This window comes from Lactuca sativa, chromosome 7, assembly GCF_002870075.4.
Source record: "Lactuca sativa cultivar Salinas chromosome 7, Lsat_Salinas_v11, whole genome shotgun sequence".
Lineage (NCBI taxonomy): Eukaryota > Viridiplantae > Streptophyta > Magnoliopsida > Asterales > Asteraceae > Lactuca > Lactuca sativa.
In genome coordinates this window covers 26276241-26301650 of record NC_056629.2, presented here as the reverse complement: position 1 = coordinate 26301650, position 25410 = coordinate 26276241, and the positions used below count along the sequence as shown (strand labels likewise).

General features: G+C 40.4%; 1 non-coding gene across 1 annotated transcript; it reads right to left on the bottom strand.

Moving 5' to 3' along the window:
* Positions 1-15132: 15132 nt before the first annotated feature.
* LOC111907634 (small nucleolar RNA R71) lies at positions 15133-15239 on the bottom strand. The gene has a single exon (XR_002855620.1). It is a non-coding gene; the product is annotated as a small nucleolar RNA R71 (small nucleolar RNA).
* Positions 15240-25410: the final 10171 nt, after the last annotated feature.

Genomic DNA, 25410 nt, shown 5'->3' with positions numbered 1-25410 from the left:
TTAAACCCACGCTTGCTGGCATCACTTCATGGAATTTATCACGAGTGATCGCAAGACGATAATATCATATAGTCTTTAAACCTAGATATATGGTTTATTGTTTGCAGGTTGGCTGTGCATTGATAATGCGTAAACGCATCAGTAACTTGATGTTATAAAACGCATTGTTGTGCATGATTTGATGAGTGAATGGTGTGACAACCGTAACTTATGGTCAAGTCAAAGTCAAACAAAGTCAACAAGTCAAACCGGTCAACTCAATTAACCCTTGTATATTAGGGTTTACATTATGTTTACTATTGTACAACACACCATCCTAATGCAAAGTATCACTTAGAGTTTTCACATGCTCAGAAAATCTAAACCCTAATTAGGGTAAGTGTTGGAACTATTCGATAAAACATTATTACATACCCTTCGGGGGCGTATAACACTCACAACGAGGCTTAATGGGGTTTACAAATGTGGGCAGGTATCTGACTTGTGCCAAGGTCAAGGTATAATAACAGAAGCCTTTAAGTTTCCTACAACAACCAATGATAACCGAAAGGAAGTGGGAGCAGATAGCCATGAACTTCATAACCAAGTCACCCAAGACAGTGGGTGGTATCGATACCACTTGGGTAATTGTTGATAGGTTGATTGAATCCGCGCACTTCCTACCAATCAAAGAAACTGACAAGGTGGAGAAATTGACTAGAACGTACATCAAAGAGACTGTACGACTGCATGGTGTGACAATATCCATTACCTCTGATAGAGATAGTAGATTCATTTCGCAATTTTGGCAGTCACTCCAAAAGTCTCTGGGAACTAGGCTAGATATGAGTACGGCCTGCCACCTACAAACCGATGGGCAGAGCAAAAGAACTGTTCAAACCTTGGAAGATATGCTAAGAGCTGGTGTGATTGACTTCGATAATGCGTGGGATACCCACTTACCGCTCATTGAACTTTCATACAACAACAACTATCACCCTAACATCAAGGTCGCCCCATTTGAAGCTCTTTATAGCCACAAGTGCAGATCACCGTTGCGTTGGGCTGAAATGGGAAATACACAGCTAGCAAAGGGGCAAGTCCCTAATAGCACCCTCATTGGCCCTAAGATCATAAGGAAGACTGCGGAAAGTATCGTACAAATTTGAGAAAGACTGAAAGCATCTCGAGATCTACAAAAGAGCTACACAGATAAGTGACGCAAACCCTCGGAATTACGGGTTGGTGACCGAGTTCTACTAAAGGTCTCACCATGGAAAGGAATGATACGTTTCTGTAAACGTGGGAAACTAAATCCAAGGTACACCAGGCCATTCGAAATCCTTGCCAGGATTGGTCCAGTGACATACAAATTTCGACTACCACAAGAACTCAATAATGTACATCCGACCATCCACGCGTCAAATTTAAAGAAGTGTATGTCTGACGAGACTCTTGTAATACCTCTCGAAAAAAATCGAAATCAACGAGAGCCTCCACTTCGTAGAAGAACCCGTTGAAATCATGGATCGAGAGATCAAAAGAACGAAACAAAGTCGCATTCCCATTGTGAACGTTCGATGGAACGCTAAGCGAGGACCCGAGTTCACCTGGGAACGTGAAGGCCAGATGAAACAAAATTACCCGCATCTTTTCCCCAACTCTTGAAGTCCCGGTCAAAGTACTAATTTCGAGACGAAATTCCTTCTGACGGGGGGATGATGTGACAACCGTCACTTTCTGGTCAAGTCAAAGTCAAATAAAGTCAATAAGTCAAACTAGTCAACTCAATTAACCCTTGTATATTAGGGTTTACATTATGTTTACTATTGTACAACACACCATCCTAATGCAAAGTATCACTTAGAGTTTTCACGTGCTCAGAAAATCTAAACCCTAATCAGGGTAAGTGTTGGAACTATTTGATAAAACATTATTACATACCCTTTGGGGGCATATAACACTCATAACGAGGCTTAATGGAGTTTACAAACCTTGCACCACGAGGCTAAACATTAACAAAGGTCACAAACAAAGTCTCTCTCAATCTCTCCCGCTATATCTCTCTCTCCCAAATCTCTCTCAAAATCTCTTTCAACTTTTCATGAACACTCGAGGCATCCCGACCCTTAACTTAGTCAAAAATCACTCAAAACGGGAAGAGTAATGGAAAAACAGCTTAAAGGGGGCGAAGCCTCTTAGGACCTGAAGCTAGCCATAAGGACCAAAAACAGCCTCTTAGGACCTAAAGCTAGCCATAAGGACCGAAAACAGCCTCTAAGGAACCGAACCCTAAGGAACCGAAACCCTAAAGACCGAAATAGCTCTTAAGAACCGAACCTGGTTAAGGACCGAACTCATCCTTCGGTTCGGATCAAGCCTCTTCAGACCGAAGCTTTGCCTGCTTTCGGTTCATTTCGCCTTCACTTCCCACATAACACCTTCGCCTGCGAGACTTCTCGGATCAACCTACTTTTGGTTCTCAACCTCCTTGGACCGAACCTTTGGTTCTGACCCTCAGAACTTTGCAGGTTCGCCTCTTGGTCCTGGTTTTCGACCACTTTCGCGTTTTAATCCCGTTTTTCATTATTTTAACGTGGGATTTTCACCCAGATTAATATTTTGACACATAAGACCCCATGTAATCATATTTTAGGGGAAATATCTAACTATGGATAATATCTTTTGTGCAAGATATTGTCTAATAGTGTTGACTTTTCCCATAAAGCTATGACACCTAGCACTCCCATACCCACTCCATGACATCTTCTTGTCATTATTCACCTATACTATTTGTACTCTCACCCTTCTTCAACAAGTTTCCCCACCTTCTATCTTACAATCAAAGCCTATAAATCCTTATCTCCCCTCCAAGATATTCACTTCTCACCTAAAGCAAATTTATCTCTCTCTTTCCTTTTCTCTCTCTAAAAACTCGAAACTCAAGGGTTGATCTTGAGCTTCTCATCCACTTTTGGTAAGTATCTTCATCCTACTCTTGAATATTCTACTCTCCTTCACTCAAATCATGGATCTCTCATACAAACATCGTCATATTTGTTCTTAGGATCTTCAAATCTTCAAGCATCTTCCAAGTGTTCTTGACTTGGAAACTTCTTTTCTTCAACATCCATCCCAAGAAATCACTCAAGGTGAGTTCATACCCCAACATTCTCATTTTTTCTTCAAGTTTTAGAGGGGAGGGGGAGGGGTAATACAAGTTAAATAACCTTAACATAACTTAAACTCATATTTCAGCTTTTCACAGAAAAGTTGAGTTCTACTCACAGACTATTTTGACCATCTTAAACTTAATATCTATCAAAATTGTTAAATATGAAAGTAGTTCAGGTTTTACCTTTCTAATGACTACTTGCACATCTCCATACGATTTTTCTACAACTTATGGTGATTTTTGCAAAACTGCCTATCATTTAAGAAACAAATTTGGACCAGTAATGAATATGAACATTTTCACGTAAGTTAGAGACTTCTAAAAATCATAATAAAAATTAAGAATGAACTAGACACATTTTCTAAACTCTCAGAGTTTACGGATTCAGTTTTCGACTTCGTATGATTTTTCTATGATTTTTATAAAACAGTGCCGAAAAGTTAAAAACTAGTTACATAGCTTACAATATTAACAACACTTTGTAACATGTTGAGCAAAGTGTGAGCAAAGTGTATGACAATAAGTTTCCAAATATTGAATGTATTTCTTGTTATTTGAACATCACAAACAAAAATTAGACACTCATGATAAGGGTTTTCATACACTTCGAACACGTACAATAAACTATAATAGGTATAGTTTATGGATTTTACATTACAAACATGCTACATAAAAGGGGATTTACTTCCACCATAGAAAAGGTTTTTCATTCATTCTACACGTAAACTCGTTAACATAAATTATGAGACATGTCTTCATTGTACTCTTAGAGTACGGGTTAAAATTCCTGTAAATTATAGCCAAGGTCTCTTGTAGGGAGAGCGTGATAATTGTATATAGATCTATATTGGGATTGACAACCCACACCCAATGCTGCTTGCAATAGGTGACAAATGTCATAATAGTTTCGACGCCTGAAGAACGTCGCAGTAGGTCTTCTCTGTCATAGTATAGTTATAGCAAATCACATAGGGAGATAAAGACACATATAGTTTACGGGGATTTCTACTTTAAAAAGGGTTTTATTTATTTTAAAACTGCACACATCGTTACAAGTACGCAACACATACATACATTCGGTCTTGGGATTTAAGACTACATAACATTTTGTAAGGAAAATATTGGATTTTTCTTGGGTATACATTAGAATTACAAACACGTTACAAGTACGAAACACACACATACATTCGGTCTTGGGATTTAAGACTACATAACATTTTGTAAGGAAAATATTGGATTTTTCTTGGGTATACATTACAATTAAAAACACGTTACAAGTACGAAACACACACATACATTCAGTCTTGGGATTTAAGACTACATAACATTTTATAAGGAAAACATTGGATTTTTCTTGAAATATACATTAGATTTACAAACAAAGGTTTTTAGACTTTACATCCAAAAGTTTATGAACTCACCAAATTAATTGTTGACACTTTTTCGAAACTACTTGTATTCTCAGGAAATCAGTGAAACAGGAAATCAACGGCTTTTCATGATGGGACGTTAAGACGTCAAACATTTCTTTTTGTCATTATAGTGTAATTGATTTTGAAACATGTAAATTCATACTATGGTGTAAAATTTTCAATTATATTTATGATGGTTGTATTTGCTTTGGTCACTACTATAGTCGTTGTTATGATACTATACATGAAGTCCACCACCCCCGGACATTTCCGCCATCCTTGGTTTGGGGGTGTAAAAAATGGTAAATGTATATAAGTCGAAGTTTATCTATTCCTTTTATCCTAAGAGGGTAAAAGCGATATCTGGGCCCCTCGATGATTTGGTTTGACTTATGTGTCGGGCCCAGTCAGGACTGAATTGATGTGTTCAATTAAGTTCTATGTCGGACAAATTAGATATCGAGAAACAAACTGTTGGACAATAAGTATGACTACGTTCCATGTAATTGTCCGCACGATATGTAGAACGGAGGACTATATGACCCCTTATCTAAAGGACAAGTCGTTGATAAGATCAAAGCACGACAGTGGTTTTTGAGACCTATAATTGCTAATCGGATCCTAAAGTCATACTTGCATTTATAGTTATTAGACTTATCCAAGTGGGAGACTGTTGGATTAGTGTCTAAATCCATAACTATATTTGGTATGAACTTGACCTAGTTTTTGCATCGTCCTTTTGGGTTGCCTTCACCAAAGCAACTTGATAGAATGATTTATGTAGAGAGAGAGAGAGAGGATATTATGGTTTATTAATATATTATATGAATAATATATTAAAAGAGAAATCGTATTGTTTAATTAATATTGGTCAAGAATTAATTTTGTGGCTAAGAGAGATTAATTAATTATAGGGGACTGGAATTGCCAATTATAAGATAATTGAATTTGGGTTGTGGATCTTATGGATTAAGGGAGTGGACGATTTTAAGGTGGAAGCCCACTTAGAAATCGTCCAAGGGCCCTATTCCAGAAGGTACTTAGAGCTGCTTAGGGCCTAAGCTATCCAATTAGGGGTTTGACTGAAACCCTAGCAGCTCAGCTATTTAAAGACCCAGGGCTTCAGATTTCGGCTACTAGAAGAAACCTTAGAATTCCTATAGCCAAAATTATGCCTCCATTCCCTGTCTTCTTGATCATTTGCTTTCCTTAGTGTTTGTGAGCCATTAGAGGTATTACAATTGTGATACTAAGCTCTTGAAGATTGAATATTCTTGCTACTATCAAAAGGTAATCATCTAAACTTGTATTAGTTGTGGATTTCGATTTTTATAGTATGCTAGATTAGGGTTTACAAGCTTTGGATGAATTTGCATGTACAATAGAGAAACCTAGATCCAAAGCTTTAGGGTTTTGCATGTGCACATGGGAATGTTCCTTTGCTCAAAACCCATCAGGTTATGTGATCTAAGAGTTCGATTTGTGCTTTGGAGCCCAAAGGTAATGAAACATCCCAAAAATATGGTCCAAAAATTTCGTTTTAAATCATTAATAAAACCATAGTTATCAATTCATCACATAAAAAAACATAAGTCGTTGTTTCTCAAAATATCATAACATCTGCCAACCATATCAAAGTAAAAACATCCCAGGCTAAAATCATGGTGTGTGCACTGCAGTCATCCCGAGCTCTTCCATTTGCTACCGGCAGTACCTAAAACCAAAACTAAACACTGTAAGCATGCAACTTAGTGAGTCTCTCCAAACTACCACATACCATACACATGATCACATAATATGGGCCTTGCCCGCTACATCGGGCCCCGCCCGACATCGGACCGAAGTCCCAACATCGGGCCCTGCCCGGTATCAGGCCGAAGTCCAGCATCGGACCAACGTCCGACATCGGGACCCACCTGGCATCGAGTAAAGCTCGGTATACATATCAATATATCAACAATACACATAATAAGTACATAACATAAACATATAAACATTCCTTGGCCCCGCCCGACATTGGACCGAAATCCGGAAACATATAACACAACATATAAACATTCCTTGGGATTCCCCAACATCGGACCGAAGTCCAGGACTTATAAACAAACACATGCAAGAATCACGAAGACATCAAGCATACAAACATTCCTCATGCTTTCCCTAACATCAGACCAAAGTCTAGAAGCATATAAACACATATACCTACATCGGGCACTGCCCAACATCAAACCGAAGTTTGGCACATGCTAACATACATAAACGGGCCAACATTGGTACCTTAGGCCCGTTCCTAGGAGGAAACTCACCTCGCACTGCTGAAATCCCGCGAGTAAATCTCTGGCTGCTGGCTGACAGATCCCCGAACTGTCAATCATCAAAACAAAACCCAATTAACCATTTTCATTTTAATGCATAACCATAAATCCACTGTAACGACCCAAATTTCACGTCCAAGAATTTTATTTTTAAGTCAATACTTTAGAAAACAATTAAAACATTGTCTGGTCAAACCATTTCATAACATACATCGTGTCTGAAAATCGAAACATGAAAAACAATCAACTATCAGAGTACAAAATCCCAGAATGACTCATGGTGCGGAAAACAAGGTGCGTGTATGATGTGCCGCTACCGCGCCAGCTCCTTCCCTCTTGAAGAAGAGGTACCTGAAAACAAAACTGCAAACCGTAAGCACGAAGCTTAGTGAGTTCCCCCATAATACCTCATACCATACAAACATACAATGAACAACTAGGAGATACGGGCCTCGCCCACACTCATGAAGATACGGGCCTCGCCCACACTCCGCTAGCTGGGAGATACGAGCCTCGCTCACACTCCGCTATCTGGGAGATACGGGCCTCGCCCACACTCCCCTATCTGATAGATACGGGCCTCACACACACTCCACTATCAGAGAGATACGAGCCTCACCCACACTCAGCTGCTAAACCATAACATACAAGTATCACACAGACAACAAGTATAAACAATTCTATCATACTGGAATATATCATAATCAACCTCAACTATGAGATACGGGCCCTGCCCACACTCCGACACTAACATATCGTCTATACGGGTCGACCTTGGTGCCTTAGGCCCGTTACTACTGGAAGGAAACTCACCTCGAAAAGTAGCTACCGAAAGTCTGACTGCTAGACGTCTGGCTGCTGTACCGGTAATCCTCCGGCTACAAATTCATAAACATAGATCAACCACTCATAAATACCCTTTGGTCAATTGACTGGCCCACCCCTAGTCCAAGGTCAACTCCTCGGTCAAAGTCAATCTTCCAGTTAACTGGACTCGCCGAGTCGTGGCACAGACTCGTCGAGTCCTTCTTCCCACTCACTGAGTCACCCTTAACTCGCTACTCAAGACTATAGAACCGACTCGTGATCCGACTCGCCGAGTCCCCACGAGCAGATCTCCTACTCGCTTCCAAATCCTTACCAGAGCATCCCTTAAGAGGATTTGGGGTTATAGGGCTATTGCTACACGTTAAATTGCTAATTCCGCGTGTAGATACGAAAGGTTGGACCTTCAACACTTAAACCCATCTTACTCAGTGACAAATCATATAACTTGCCGAGTTGAAGAACAACTCATTGAGTTCTAGGCAATCTTCATAGGAGTCGCCGAGTTGTTCATCCAACTCGCCGAGTCTAAGACCATCTTCATAGAACTCGCTGAGTTCCACTTTGGGACTCGCCGAATCCCTTCGGCCCACTTCCCATACAGACCAAATCTGAGGCATGCAACGCTTCTAAACCATAGATCTATGCTCCTAGGGCATGCTTATCACGTAAAGTTGCAAACTTTACGTGCATGCATGGCCTTATAAGCTCAAGAAGGCAAATCCAAGCTCTTTAAGAGGTCATACACTCAATAGGGACCTCAATAACTCCAACCACAGAGACTTTACACTTCTAAGATGTACATAAGGTCCCAATCTGAAGTCCTTTCAGAACATAGAGCATGAATACATGGAGTTTGAGGTTTTAGGGGTTGAAAACCACTAATTTGGGACAAAAAGGGGATCTAATGAACTAGTGATCAAGGTAAGAACTTTTCTACCTGAATGGAAGCTTCTCACAGTGTAGATTCTGGATCTACCTCCCCTCCTTGCAGACTTCAACCTCTTCCCTCTTCTTTTAAGCTCCCAAACCTTCTTCACAAAGCCAAAATCACTCTCAAGAACAATATGGGGGCTAGGGTTTCTTTCTACAGCTCTCTGGAAGTTTTAGGGACAAAGGAGGCCAAGTTAGAGCGTTTAAATAGGGTGAAAACACCCGGATTAGGGTTTTTGCCCAAACAGGGTCTACTCGCCGAGTCCGGGTTCGACTCGCCGAGTCCAAAGTTCAGACCCCGCGTCTTATCCCGCTCCTATTCGGCGAGTTGGTCCTTCAACTCGCCGAGTCCATGGCAAAAAGCACTATTTTAAAAATATAAATCACAAGGAGTACGTACCAAGATCTGGGTGCTACATCCACACTTAGAGTAAAAGTACCATTTTACCCCTAACCTAGCTTGGTCCAAGATTAAGGGCCAAACTCATACTCTGAAGGCCGAAAAGCCAAATAAACAACCAAGGCCCAATTATGGCCCAATTTTCCAAATTGGGCCCAAACCCCTCACATGGGCCTTACTCTAAAGCCCATTCAAATTCCCTAGTCCATATACTTGTTAATAGTTGGCCCATCAAGAGTCCAAGCATCTAGGCCCAATAGAAAAGGCCTAACTCAAAACCCAACACAATTAGGGTTTTAACATGAAATGGTGATTAAGGTTAATTAGAAATAATTAACCCATTAAGGACTTAATCCATTAAGTCCATCAATCTACTAAGTCAATCATACAGTGTAATTAGGCATAAGTCATACTTCAATCCACTGGTCCAAACGCGGGTCCTGACAATCCAAAACTAACATCTTCCAAAATTAGGGTTTTCTAAACCCTAATTAGGGTTGCTAACCCAAACACGTGCCAATTGGGTCCAAGATTACGCTTTTAGGTCAATTAGGGCTTCATTAGGTCGAGCACCACTCATTGCCACCTCGGACGGTGGTGGTCGATGGCGGTACACGGCGGCAGCCACCACCTCACGGTGGTGGTGGTTTTTCCTTCCATCCTTCTGCTAAAAAAATGCTGAAACAACTCCCGTTCTACTAGATACACTCACAACACCATTACAAAACATACACAACCACCAACATACGACGACTGGTGGTGATGAAGTGGTGACGGTGGATTTTCGGCCAAATAAAGCACACACACACAATCATTAGACTTGTAGCAGAAACACACGACACTAATACATAGTAGAAACACAAAAAAAAAACACACCCGCCATGGCTGCCCTCAAGGTGGCAGCGGCGGTCAGAGCATCATTAGCATCGCACCACAGTTGCTCGGAGCAACGACGTTCGACGACCCTAGCGACACCGACGATGTGACTGAAGGCCAAACAGAAGCAGAAGGAGGAGGATGACGGTAGAAAGGTGGCAACGGACACACTCGACAGTCACGCCGTTGGCTACTCTCGCCAGAAGGTAGGAGCTCTGACGCTCGGCGGCTCGACTAGTCAGAAAAAAAAGCAAGGCAGGAGTGGCGGTTGAAGATCTCACATGGCGGCTGATGAAAGAGGCGCTAGGGTTAGGGTTCTTGGTGACGCATCTTGAAAAGGGAAAGGAAGGAGGCATGAGGTTTAATCCCGAGTTCCTTTCAAACATTTTTCATTTTTTTCGAATTCAACCCCTCTTCTACAAAAACTTTTCAAATTAAATCCAAAATTTATTGTAACATCCCAATTTTCAAGACTAAAAATTTTGTTTTTAATTAAGTAACTTATAAAACAGGTTACTAGAAAACATCATCGATTCATATCATTTCATAAAACCATAGTCACGTGTCTCAAAACCATGTCATAAAATAATAACAATGTCAGAGTACAATCCTAAGAATCTCATAATGCGGAAATCTTCTGTGTGTGTGATGCGCTGCTACTGTGCCGACTCATTCCCTTTCAAAGAAGAGGTACATGAAAACAAAACTGAAAATAGTAAGCACAAAGCTTAGTGTCTTCCCCCATCATACCAAATACCATACATAACACATATTGTCTAACACATCTGGGTATTGACTACCCCTTCGATTTCTTTCAACCGGTAACTTTCCTAGCATATCAGGGTGCTAGCCTACCCCTTCGGTCCTGTCGGCCGGTACCAAGCCTAGCATATCAGGGAGATGGTCTACCCCTTCGGTTCTGTCGACCGGAAACGAGGACTATTTCATCCCTTACTTCTACCACATAGCATCCTAGTGCATAACATATAAATCATATACTGCCTAGCTTATTCGGGTGCTGAAATACCCCTTTGGCCCTATCGACTGGTACTAGGGTCTATCCTACCCTTTCTACTATTATCACATATCATCATAACATACCAATAAAAAAACATAACACGCCAGATAATTATCACAAAGACAATAATCTAACAAACATCTCCTACTAGTGGGTCGACATTATGGCCTTAGACCCACTTCTACTGGAAGGTAACTCACCTCAATGTCGTGCAATAAATGAACTGTCCTCGGAGTTAGAACCGAATCCTCTCAAACTCTTACACACAACAACCTTCCTTAATTACCATTTCATACTCATAATCCTTTCAAGGGTCAACTCAGGTCAAAGTCAAAGTTAATGTCAACACCCTGGTCAAATTCAACATCTGGTTGACTTAAGTCGCCGAGTTGGTCCACCAACTCATTAAGTTCCATAATCCACCAAAATCCAGGAACTTTAATCATATTCGTCGAGTCTTTTAAGAACTCGTCGAGTTCTCCTTCATACAGAATCGGGACCGTTTTGCTCTTCACTTGTCGAACTCGTCCATGAACTCGTCGAGTCCTTCATACAAGTTGAAGCATTTAGTCCTTGACTCGTCAAGTTCTTCCTTGAACTCGTCGAGTTCTTCTTTATATAAGTTGGGACATTGCCTTGAACTCGCCGAGTTCTTCCTTGAACTCGTCGAGTTCTTTTGATCTTCAAGTCCATATTCACATCCAACTTGTTGAGTCCTCTTCTAGACTCAACCAAATCAATCAGAACAGAAAAGGTTGGGGGAACCATAACCCGACTTGACGAGTCCTATGAGCGACTCACCTATTCCCCCAAATTTCAAGTCTACCAAGTTGATTTTAGTCGGGCTTAATGCATCCAGAACATAGATCTAACCTCCTAGGGTCAATATTGTACGTAAAGTTACAAACTTTACGTGCATGCAAGGTGTTATGAGCTAAGAACACCATTTCCAAGTCTAAAATGAAGTCTAGGCCAAAGGGAAGGGCTAAAGCATGATAATTTCGTAATCTTTATGGCTAAAGGGGCTGAAAGGGATATGGATCTGAAGTTACAACTTTAGGTTACACTCCATACTCAAAAAGGTTCACAAATTGCTAAAAGATGGCCCTAAACTCAAATATAGAGAGATCTAGTAATAGAGAAGTCAAGGAAGCAACTTTATACCTTAAAGGGACTAGAAATGGAGCTTGAACCCGGGATCTATTGCTTCCTTGAACCTTCTAGCTCTTTCTTCTTCCTCCTCTAGCTTCAAGATCACACTAATACTCTCAAAAATGACTCACACACTTGCAAAAGCTCAAGGGCCACGTGTTAGGGTTTTCTGGACTAAGGGAGACGATGGGGGATGCATGGGAGGCTGGTTAATGTGTTTAAATAGGGTGCAAACCCTAAAACTTAGGGTTTCATCCAGACAGGTCTACTCGTCGAGTCGGGGCTTCTACTCGACGAGTTGGGCCACCAATTAGTCGAGTCCCTGTATAAATGTGCAAAACTTCTAATAAAAATATGTACTAGGAACCGAGAGTTACAAATGTCCCCCACTTATTTTAGACTTCGTCCTCAAAGTCTGCTGCTGCATCTAGAAAAAGCTCAGGGTAGTGCTGCCTCATCTCGTCCTCCGGCTCCCAAGTCCATTCCGAGCCCTTGCAGTGCTGCCATTGCACCTTTACCAACTCAACCCTCTTGTTCCTCAGATCCTTCAACTTCCTATCGAGGATAGCTATTAGCCGCTCAATGTAGTTTAGGCTTTCATCCACCTGAATATCCTCTAGAGGCACCACTGCAGAGTCGTCTACCAGGCACTTCCGCAACTGGGAAACGTGAAAGGTACTATGAATCTGACTTAGTGATATGTGCATAATTAGTTAGTTATTTAGCATACATTTTTATTCATTTTTAACTAACTATGTGTATAATGTGGACAAAAGGTACTTAATACAATTTAAATTTTGTTTTCAGTCCAAAAGACATGCTTGGGAGTGAAAGGGAACAAGGGGAAGCAATTAGAGACCAAAGAATGAAGAATGAGGGACAAAAGCCTTCCTACTCGGCGAGTACACGATCCTACTCGGCGAGTCCATTAGAATATTCCAGAAGATAAGTCAAGATTCCTGGTACGAGACGAATAACTACGATCTACTCGGCGAGTTGGGTCTGCTACTCGCCGAGTACACTCTGTTTTGTGATAATTATAAAAATCGAGCCTTTATCCGATTGGAATACTTTCTGGCATTTTTTGGAGATTCATCTACGATTGAAGAACCCTTGGAGGAGTTGAGGAACCCTAATCTTCAATCTATTGAAGAATCAAAGCAACTAGGTTAATCATTCCACTTAGCGTTAGGAATTAAGTATGTTTAGCTTAGTTAAATCTGTTTTTGTGTTTGTTTTTACTGCAACTATGAACTAATTACGTTTTTGTTTCTGTTTGGGAATACCAAGTAACTCCTATGGTTTAATTCTTAGTTTTTGATTGATTGTTTATTGGTGATTTATTAAATTAAGTTTGTTAAAGAACCTTATGCATTAATCACAACTATTTTCTGTGAATTGGAAGACAATTAAGCTGCATGAACACCTCTTAGTTGTTAACCTCATATGTCTATGTGAACACTTAATCATATTCTTAGGAATAATGAATATGAAACTAAGATTAACAAGATAATGGGTAGATTAATGTGTGAGCTTGTTTGAGAAACCAACAAACAAGAGGTTGACTGAACCACCAATTTGATTAACCACTACAAATCTTATTTAATCCAAATTATTAATCTAGGTAATTAATTAGTTTAAACACTTGATCACTGCTTGAATTAATTAATTGTCTAAGGGTTAGGAGTAATGAACATGAACCTAACCACTATAGTTGGTAGCCAATAACAATTAATCTATCATAAATTCAAAATAACCATAGGAGTGAATTGGTTGAACCTAAAACGGAAACATCTTTATCAAATTCGGTGAATTAGTTGTTTTCTTTAGTTACTTAGATAATTAAGTGTTTTTGTGGTGTGTTTAAGTTTCTAGTCTTGCAAAACTAGAGAAAAACCTTTTACTTTCATTATTTGCTTAGTTAAAATTAGCCATTAGTTTAATTTTCCGTTCCCTGAGTTCGACACCCTACTTATTCAACTATACCACTAAAAGACAGGTTCACTGCCTTTGTGTGCTAAATTTATTAATAAAAAGTAGGAATAAAATAAGTGCATTTTACACACATCAAGTTTTTGGCACCGTTGTCGGGGATCGGTTCTAAATAATTAATCTAATCCCTAATTTTTTCGATCCTTTGTGCGAGTTTACTGGCACAAAGTTAATTAATTGCAATTTAGTAGTTAGTAATTAGGTTTTAGCATCTGTTTTAGTTTTAATATTCAGTTTAGAATTTCTTCAAAATTACACTGATACTCGCCGAGTGCAGTTGCACCTACTCGGCGAGTACAAGTGTATTTGGCAATTAATTTTCATTTTTTTTAGTTGCATTTTTTTTCTTTTTACGTTTTTATCTTGTTTATTTCAGGACTTTCATGACCAGAGGATCAAACACCCCGCTGGTACCCCCGTTTGAAGATCCCGAATCCGCATTGAAAAGGAACAAAGGAAAGGATGTGGAGAGCTCGAGTACACCAAAGAAGTCACCTTTGTCTAACTTGAAGACTGTTTTTGGGAAGAAAAAGAGCAGAAAATCAGGAGCATCCAACGCCTCCTTAGTAATCGACGAACCGGTTAAGGAAGATATCGAGTACGAGATCGAGGAAGAAGAGGAGCCTACATACGAGCACAAATCCGAATTTGAGGAAGAGTTAGCTATTACTATGGCTAACATTGATGAAATCCCTATGGGGGAATGGAAGAAGAGGATGCGCGACGACACTGGCCCGAGACTTGTGCAACCCGCAATTCCCGCGACTGCTACTTTCGAGCTCAAGGGTCATATCCTAGCTTTACTTAAAGAAATACCGTTCTATGGAAAAGACCACAAAGATGCCTACAAGCATTTGGATGAAGTTAATGATGTAGCTGATTACTTCAATGTTCCAAATGTGCCTCATGAGACTCAGCTACTTCGCATGCTTCCAATGACATTCAAAGGTGCTGCAAAAGACTGGCTCAAGTCACTTCCCCCCGGATCAGTCACCACATGGGCCAAGATGAAGGAAGAATTCATTGATCACTTTTGCCCACCTTCCAAGATAGCCAAGTTGAAGAAGGCCATTGCTAACTTTGAACAACAAGCTGGAGAGTCGCTATATGAAGCTTGGGAGAGGTACAAGAGCTTACTAAGAAACTGCCCACACCATGACCTAAACAGCCAGCAAGAAGTCTCCATCTTCTATGATGGAGTCAATGTCACAACCAGGCAGTTATTAGACTCGCAAGGCCCGCTTACAAAGCAGCCACCCCCGGTGATTAAAGAATTGATTGAAGAATTCTCTAAACACTCTAGAGAATACCACAACCCTAGACATGATGTTACTATGTTAAAAACCATGGATAGGAGGATGGATAAAATGGACCAAACGATCCATGCTATTCGGGTGGGTTGTGAAAACTGCAATGGACCTCACCTCACTAGAGACTGTGATTTAGATGAGAATGGCAACAAGAAGGTGCAAGTTTGTTACTCAAGTGGAGACCGATATGATGAAGACTGGCACAAACAAAAGAAAGAGTGGCTCCCTTATGAAGAGTACAAGAAGGCCAAGGAGGAAAAGTTTAGGAAAAAAGGGAGAGGTTTCTACCAAAAAGAGGAGCCGGTACAAGAGAGAAAGCCAAGCCTGGAAGAAACGCTCACCAAATTTGTAGCTGCTTCAGAAAAAAGACATAGTGATCATGATGCTGCCATTCAAGAAACAAAGACCATGCTAAGGAACCATCAAGCATCTATCCACAATATAGAAACGCAGCTTGGGCAACTTGCTCAACAAATCAACCAAAGGTCACCGGGGGAACTTCCTAGCAAAACTGAAAATAACCCACGAGGCGCGCACATAAACATAGTCATAACAAGAAGTGGGAAAATAATCACTCCCCTGGCACCTATTCTGACTGAAGCATCCAAGGAATCACAGAAGGAGGAGGCAGAAAATCAAGCAGAAAAGCAAAATTTACAATCTGACAGCCCTACTCGCCGAGTACCACGTATGGACTCGGCGAGTACACCACCAAATCCAAAAGATCAGGTCCTTGAAAAGCTGTACCAGCCTCCAATGCCATACCCAGCCCGAGCTAAGAAGGAGAAGCAGGAAGAGGAATATCAGAAGTTTCTAGATCATATCAAGGCTCTTCAAATCAACATGCCCTTCATTGAAGCCGTCATGCAAATGCCCAAATATGCAAAGTTCCTTAAGGAACTTCTCACTAATAGAAGGAAGATGGAAGAAGTGAAGAAGTTAGTCCTCAATGAAAACTGCTCAGCTGCTATGCTAAATAAGCTACTAAAGAAGAAGGGCGACCCGGGGAGTTTGACTTTACCTTGCCAATTTGGCAACTTGGCTACCATTCATGCCTTAGCCGATTCGGGAGCAAGTGTGAACCTAATGCCATATTCATTATTTAAGAAGCAGGATCTCCCGGAACCATGGCCAATTCGCATGGCAATTCACTTGGCAAACAAGACAGTCACTTTGCCAAGAGGCATATACGAAGACTTACTAGTCAAGGTGGACAAATTCGTCTTCCCGCTGATTTCATCATTCTAGACATGGAGGCAGATCCACAAGTTCCAATCATCCTTGGTAGGCCCTTCCTCAACACGTCAAGTGCTATAGTAAACATGAGGGACTCGAAGCTCACCTTGCGGGTAGGAGAAGATTCAGTCACATTTGGGGTAGATCAAGCTATAAAGTATGCAAGGAACAGTGACGACACGACATTCTCCATTGATATGCTTGATGAGTTATTGATGGAATGCATAAGCGAAGATTCTAGCAAGTTCACAATTTATGATGAAGAATTTGACCCAGAAAAAGACCTAATGGAGATTGAAAGGCTGCTGGAAGAAGCTAATTTTGAAGAATTGGTGAAGCAAACTGACAGCCTTACTCGCCAAGTAGGACCGATCTACTCGCTGAGTTCTTCCTTAGAAAAGGCAGAATTCGTGAATGCAGCCACAAACTCACCGAGTACCTTACCTTCACTTGGCGAGTCCAACAGTTAGAACCAAAAATCTGAGCTCAAAACTTTACAAGAACATTAGTAGTATGCTTTCCTTGAAGAAGGCAACCAAAAGCCAGTAATGATAGCCTCTGACCTATCCAATTCTGAAAAGGAAGAGCTAGTGCAAGTGTTGAAGAAGCGGAAGCGGTCCATAGCATGGAGCATCACCGACATCAAGGGAATAAGCCCATCTTATTGCTCCCACAAGATCAATCTGGAAGAAGGAGCAAAGCCGGTTGTACAACACCAAAGAAGGTTAAACCCGAATATGCAAGAAGTAGTCAAGAAGGAAGTGGTTAAACTCTTAGATGCGGGAATTATCTATTCCATTTCCGACAGTCTGTGGGTGAGTCCGGTCCAAGTGGTGCCCAAGAAAGGAGGGATGACGGTCATAACCAACGAAAAGAACGAGCTAATTTCGACAAGAACGGTAACCGGTTGGGGAGTGTGTATCGATTATCGAAAGCTAAACGATGCCACTCGTAAAGAGCATTTTCCCTTACCTTTTATTGATCAAATGTTAGAAAGACTATCGGGTCATAGTTACTATTGCTTTTTAGACGGATTCTCAGGTTATTTCCAAATACCCATAGACCCAATGGACCAAGAAAAGACCACATTTACTTGCCCAAGTGGGACTTTTGCTTATAGGCGCATGTCCTTTGGGCTATGCAATGCACCCACGACTTTTCAAAGGTGTATGACAGCCATATTCCATGATATGGTGGAAAAACTCATGGGAGTTTTTATGGATGAATTTTCTGTTTTTGGATCTTCTTTCCATGATTGTCTCACAAATCTTGACTTAATGCTTGCTAGGTGTGAAAAAACCGACTTGGTCCTCAATTGGGAGAAATGTCACTTTATGGTTAAAGAGGGTATAGTGTTAGGCCACAAGGTTTCCAAAATGGGAATTGAAGTGGATCGGGCAAAGATTGACACTATTGCCAAACTACCCCCACCAACTAATGTGAAGGGCATTAGAAGTTTTCTAGGACACGTGGGTTTTTACCGGCGTTTCATAAAATATTTTTCTAAAATAACTAGACCTCTAACACAATTATTATTAAAAGATGCACCATTTACTTTTACTAAAGAGTGTTTAGAGGCATTTGAATTTTTAAAGGAAAAATTAACTAATGCCCCGATCATTGTTGCACCAAATTGGAGCTTACCCTTTGAGATTATGTGTGATGCTTGTGACTTTGCATTAGGTGTTGTCCTTGGTCAAAGGGTTGATAAGCACTTTCGACCCATATATTATGCTAGCAAGACTCTAAATCCAGCCCAATAAAATTACACCACCACGGAAAAAGAATTATTAGCTGTGGTGTATGCCTTTGACAAATTCCGCCCTTACTTGGTTTTATCCAAAACTACTGTTCTTACTGACCACTCGGCTATCAAGTATTTGTTTGCCAAACAGGATGCCAAGCCAAGACTGATACAATGGGTGCTACTTCTTCAAGAGTTTGACATAGAGATACGAGACAAGAAGGGAATGGAGAATGTAGCAGCTGACCACTTGTCAAGGCTTGAAAACCCGCAATTGCACGAAGATAGAGTTGGTGATGATTTTCCGGACGAGTATATTATGGTGACCGTGGGAGAAGAACCATGGTTTGCAAATATAGCTAACTACTTAGCTAGCAGTTACATCCCAAATGATCTCACAAGCCAACAAAAGAAGAAATTCTTTTCCGAGATAAAATATTACTTTTGGGATGAACCATATATTTTCTGAAGCTGCACGGATGTGATCATACGAAGATGCGTGTTCGGGAATGAAAGCCGGAAAATATTAGAGTATTGCCATAGCGGGCCCACGGGTGGACATCATGGAGCACATTACACTGCAAATAAGATCTTTGACATTAGGTTCTATTGGCCCACAATTTTTAAAGATGCAGCCTAATTTGTCAAAGAGTGTGATGCTTGTCAAAGAGTGGGAAACATTTCATCTCGAAATGAAATGCCACAACATAGTATCCAAGTATGCGAGGTCTTTGATGTGTGGGGTATCGACTTCATGAGACCATTTCCCATGTCTAAAGGCAACAAATACATATTGGTGGCGGTGGATTATGTATCCAAATGGGCGGAGGCACAAGCGTTACCAACAAATGACGGTCGGGTAGTGGTGCGGTTTTTAAAGAAGTTATTTTCACGATTTGGAGTCCCGAAAGCCCTTATAAGTGACCGAGGCATGCATTTCACCAATGATCAACTAGAGAAGGTGCTAAGGAAGTATGGGGTAACCCATAAATTTTCTACATCCTACCATCCACAAACTAGTGGGCAAACCGAGGTGACAAATCGAGCGTTAAAGCGAATCTTGGAGAAATCGGTGGGGAGCAATCGCAAAGAATGGTCGGATAAGCTAGACGATGCACTTTGGGCCTTTCGTACAGCTTTCAAAACTCCTATTGGTACTACACCATATAGGCTTGTTTATGGAAAGCAATGTCATTTGCCGGTAGAGATAGAGCATAAAGCATTTTGGGCTTTAAAGATGTGCAACTTCAACATGGAGGAACTCAAGAGCAACCGGTTGATGCAAATGAATGCTCTTAAGGAGCATAGAAATGATGCATACTCTAGTTCGTTGATTTATAAAGAAAAGACCAAGATGTGGCATGACAAAAGGATAAAAGAAAATAAAGAATTTCATGAAGGCCAAAAAGTGTTGCTCTTTAATTCATGACTAAAGCTTTTCTCGGGAAAACTCAAGTCAAGATGGGATGGTCCTTTTCTGGTGAATACGGTGTTTCCACATGGTGCTATAGAGCTATTGTCAAGAGATGGAACACCTTTCAAGGTCAATGGCCATAGGGTCAAAAAGTATGAAGAAGGAGTCCCCCGGAATGAAGGAATGGAAGAGTTGTTGTTGCTGGAAGGGATTGCAACCACGTAGAAGGGGAGGAGTCCAGCTAATGACTCCTTAAAAAGAAGCGCTTCTCGGGAGGCAACCCGAGTCTCAAGTTTGCATTTTCTTTCCTTTTCTTTAGTTTTATTTTTATCTTTTTCATTCGTCTTCTTCTAAGAATATAATTGCTTGAGGGCAAGCAATGCCTAGAGTGTGGGGTGGATGGCTAAAAGAATGAAAAAAATACATTAAATTTTCAAAACATTCAATTTTTTTCAAACTGCAAGAATTACTCGCCGAGTAGGCACGTATACTCGGCGAGTACCTGCCCGAGTAACCCAATAAAACGCGTAACGGCAGTTTTACTCGACAAGTAGAACCTTTCTACTCGGCGAGTAGCCAATTTAAACATATGATATATAATCTGTAAAATAAGGGTTTTCACCCATTTAACCCCTATACTCGCCGTGCACAGCGTTTCCTCAAGCATTCTCTGTGATTTCTTCAAATTTCCACTTAATCTTCGTCTTTCAAAGGAAAAGGTAACGTCTTTGCACGTAAAACTCATCAAAGGTTCAAGCTTTATCGTTGATTTTCCCCTATTTTGCTTAAATTCGGAATGGGGGGTCCACTTAATGTTAGGAGAAATTTCTTTTGGATTTATGGTTAGTTGACTCATTACAACAAACCCCTGTGAAAAATATGGAGTCTTGGACAACCTATTTATACTCGGCTCAAAATGTTGCCAATGTTCATCCTACTCGCCGAGTAGGTCGTGTACTCGGCGAGTAGAGGACTATTCAGGCCTGTTTATTTCATTTTTAATTACTGGGTATTGTTTTTTTGTGCTCTCTTGTTGTTTTTATGCAGATATCATGTCTAGAAGGGGACAATCTTCAAGAGGGGGAAACCAAGGTGACGTCCCGTGGCTCTCATTGCGACAAATCACGTCCAAATCATCCAAAGCTTGAGCCTTAAACAAATTAGAGGTGCTGAAACATAAGGAAATCCATTTGCCCAACGTTGTTGATTGGGATTGGTTGGGAAATGTGGGTTTGGAGGAGGAGCTCACACCATATTTGGTGAAGGAGTGCAGTTTGGGTATACCACCATCACATGTGACGGTTGGTTACAATTGTTCAACATACAAGAGCCTGTTTATGCTGAATTGTGTTGGGAATTTTTTGCTACCATCTCATTCCAAGGTGGTAGTGAGTATTACAATCCCAACATAATTTCTTTTTCTTTGGGCGCGGAGCTGCTACAGTGCAACATGGCTGAATTTTCTTGGAGGCTGGGGATTTATGATCAGAGCACTATGATGACTGAGGACTTTGAAGCTTTTCTGGAGAACTGCCATAAGGAACTTCCCGAGGCAGTGGTGGCCTCTACATGGTGGAACACAATTGCCAACCGGGTGTACATTCCTTCTACCGCTCAGGAGGGTCATATTCGCTCGCCGATCCATCGCCTTATTCACCGCTTCGTGGCCAGCACCATCAACATGCGGAAGGATTGGGACAATGTCCCGACCCTTGATATTTTCTATCTTTGGAGTATTATTACTCCCGACGCTTTCTGCAATCTCCCCTATTGCATCGCCAAATTTCTTGCTGAAGGGGCGGTTAAGGAAAAAGTTAACTCCAAAATTAATGGACACATGTTTGTTACAAGGCTTTCTAGGTCATTTGGGGTTTTAGACTTACAAGAAGCAAGGGCACTCACGGTCATTTACCCTCCACCGTTCAACACTGCATTATATAGGAGGGCACGAATCGTGGAGAAGTTTGGTGACTCCTTTTCCATTCCACATGCAGACGAGCCGGCAATTCCCGAGGAGCTGGGAAGACGGGTAAGGCAACGTAGCGAGTAGGTACGAGAAGATCCACCAGTTATTCCGGTGGAGGAGGACAACGATGGGTGGAATCAAGTGGAGTACCGGCGCTATTTGGACGATATTGGACGAGGGGTTAATTATAATAATCAATCTTTTGAATACCTCTTCCAACAGATGAACATTGCACCAAGACCCGGACCCGGCTATCCATACATTATGAGTTGGGACGAAAGAATGAGGAGAAGAAATGAAGAAGGAGGAAGTGGTGCGGGAGGAGCCGATATGGAAGAAGAAGATTGAAGACTTTATTTTTATGTTTTGTGTTTTTATGATGTTTTGTTTTGAACAATTGTTAAAACTTGGATGATTTTTGTTTTTAGGATTTTTATTACTTTCACTTTTAGTTGCTTATGTTTCAGGGATGGAAGGTTAGGAAGCATAATAAAGTGTTGAGGGTCAAGTAAGGAATGAGAGATGTTCAAGAAAAAGTACAAAGTCTTGTCCTTAGGATTGAGTCCGTGAGAGTCGAGAGTAATGGAGAGTGTTGCTGCTGAAGGCTTTAGAGTGAAGGTCAGTGACATTTCCAATTTCAAAACTTGAGTCAAAAGGAACATGAGCTGGATCAGTTTTGGCAATACAGTGCCTACTCGCCGAGTGCCTACTTGCAATTTTCGAGTTCCAGAGCTGTTTTGAGCACTTTCACTGCAACATTTATCCACTTTTTGTGAAGAATTGTTACTGGGGATTTTCTAAGAAGCTTGTTTCGTGATATTTTCAAGCTATCAACCACACGAGACGCATGACACCCAAGACATGGATGAGCTGTTCCCATGGCTAAAGTCAAGTGAAGATGGAGCTGAAGAAAAGAGTATCAACCTATCGACTGCTACCCCAGGGGAGTTTGTTCCAATTCTCTCTATATTTGCATTTTTATTTTTTGCATAATATGCAATGAGGGTATTGCATAAAATAAGTGTGGGGTAGGGGGTTAGTCACATATTAGAAAATTTAGAGTCTTAATTTAGGCTAATTTTAAAAAAATTGTTGCATACCAAAAATATACTAAGGAATTAATTGAGAAAATTTTGGTAGAAGCAAATTAAGATTCCATGTTAGAATTGTGTTGATAATTGCATACAAACCCAAATGTTTAGTTGAGCCTATACACGTTCTAGTGCATTTTTGGCTTCCTTATTCCAGTGAAATCATGGGAGAAAAACACGACCTTGCTCAGCCTGAGGGATGCAATATGTTTAGCAGCCTAAACCTGAAATGTATCCAGGAAAATTATTATCGTTAGCCAATAAAGATTGAGGTTGAGTGCCCCTGCTTAAGCATGTAGGGTTTTGAGTGAAAAAAGTGAGGTACATGTAAAAAAAAGAGAGAATTGAAAGAAAAGTTTGAAGAATTTTGGAGCAAATAAAGTGAAAATCAAAAGATCAAAATTCCAAGAAATTCAAAAAGTTGAAGATACCAAAAATCAAACAACAAAGTGGTGAATTCAAAGAGATCAAAGATCAAATTATCAAGGAAGTGAATAATTCAAAAGAGCTCCATAGTGGTATCATAAATTGTAATTCTAGATTATGTATGCTTGGGTTACTCAACTAAAAATACCTTGAGGGTAAGAGGTTTTCTGCGGATGGATTCAGAGGGATGCATAAAATGAGCATAGTTCGGGGTGAGTGGGAGAATGTTTATGAGGATTGTGAGTATTTGGAGTATGGGGGTATTTAGGACAATTTTAGACACAAATGTATGCGTTGCGGTCTTGGCATAATGGCTGGGTTAGATTGGAGTTGTCATATGTGGTTCTAATATGTTTAAAATTCAGTTTTGCTTGGGGGCAAACAAAAGTCAAGTGTGGGGTATTTTGATATGTGCATAATTACTTAATTATTTAGCATACATTTTTATTCATTTTTAACTAACTATGTGTATAATGTGGACAAAAGGTACTTAATACTGTTTAAATTTTGTTTTCAGTCCAAAAGACATGCTTGGGAGTGAAAGGGAACAAGGGGAAGAAATTAGAGACCAAAGAATGAAGAATAAGGGACAAAAGCCTTCCTACTCGGCGAGTACACGAGCCTACTCGGCGAGTCCATTAGAATATGTAGTGATGCGGAATTAAAGCTTGCACAATTGAACATGGTGATTTGGGTGTTTAAGAGATATATTGAATGTATATGTTGTTACAAAAAAGATCTAGATCTACACTACATAATTAACACACACTTACACACTCACTTCTACATCTCTCAAGCACACCTCTACAAGTGGTATGAACCCACTATTTATAGAGGTGTTTACATGTCTCTCTCTCACTCTCTATCTCTCATGTGTCACAAGGCTAATACTCCACATGCAAGTGGGTTTTACAAAATTCAAACATTTACAAAGTCATGAATGAAGAATTTTGCACCCCAACATTCTCCCCCTCAAAGTTAGGAATGAATGACCCACTTCAAATCTTCCAAAATCAAGCACTACGCGGTTCGAGCCTCAAAGGTGACACATGTCGAAACGAACTTCAATCTTCAATTCTTCCATGACTCTTCAATTTGGGCTCTAGGATGTGAGACCATACAATCCGAGCAGCAACGAATGATCAAGAGTAGTCCAAACTCCAAATAATCACCCCAAAGTTGCACATAAAAACACACCCCAAAAATCTTCAATAATTCCAAACTCATTTCGAATACATCACTTCCGAACTTCCAATTGCATCATCTCGTAATCTTCAAAACTTTAAGATCACTTCGGTCTTCAAATCCGCGTAATATGAAAAATTCAAGTTCGAATTTCCATATAAAACTTCTCCCCCTTTTTATAATCGAAATTTGATTATAAAACTCCAAGGAAAAAGAGCGTGCTCTATTTGGAATTTTTCATGTCAAAACTCCCCCTTAACATGTGGCATAAACTTTGTGCTTCAATCCGGAAAACCCAAAAAATAATCAATTTTTATCTTCGTTCACGGATCTCCTTTGACAAAAGTTCTCAAAAATGGGTAGAATTTGTCAATTTCAAAATTCTGCAGTGACCTGTTGCGCCAAAAACAGCCAAATATGCGAAACACATTCCCATTTGTGAAACTGGGTAGAATGTGTAAATTCGCACAAACTGCAAGGACCGGATTTGAAAATATTCCCATTTTTCAAAAATTTTACCCCAAATACGAAACTGGGTAAAATTTGCCATCTTGCGAAGACTGCAGGGATGCGAAATGAAAATTCTGCATTTTTGTCATTTTATAACCCCATTTTGCGAAGTTGGACCATCTGTATTATTTCATGAAAAGATCAGGGGTCAAATGCGAAACTATTTGCTTTCTTCTTCATTGAACGACTTCGCATATTCTTATTCAGTCAAATTCTTCGCATGTTATTTTCACAAATCACTTGCAACACAAATGCGAATGAATAGCTTTTGCATATGCGAACATTTCTTGACCTCAAATGCGAATATCACCAAAACATCACAGATTGCGAATGAACTTGACCTCAAATTTATTTTATCAACTGTGAACTCAAATGCGAACTGAATTTGATTCACCCATATGCGAACAAAATCAATATGTGAATCAAAATCAATATGCGAACCTTGATCGAT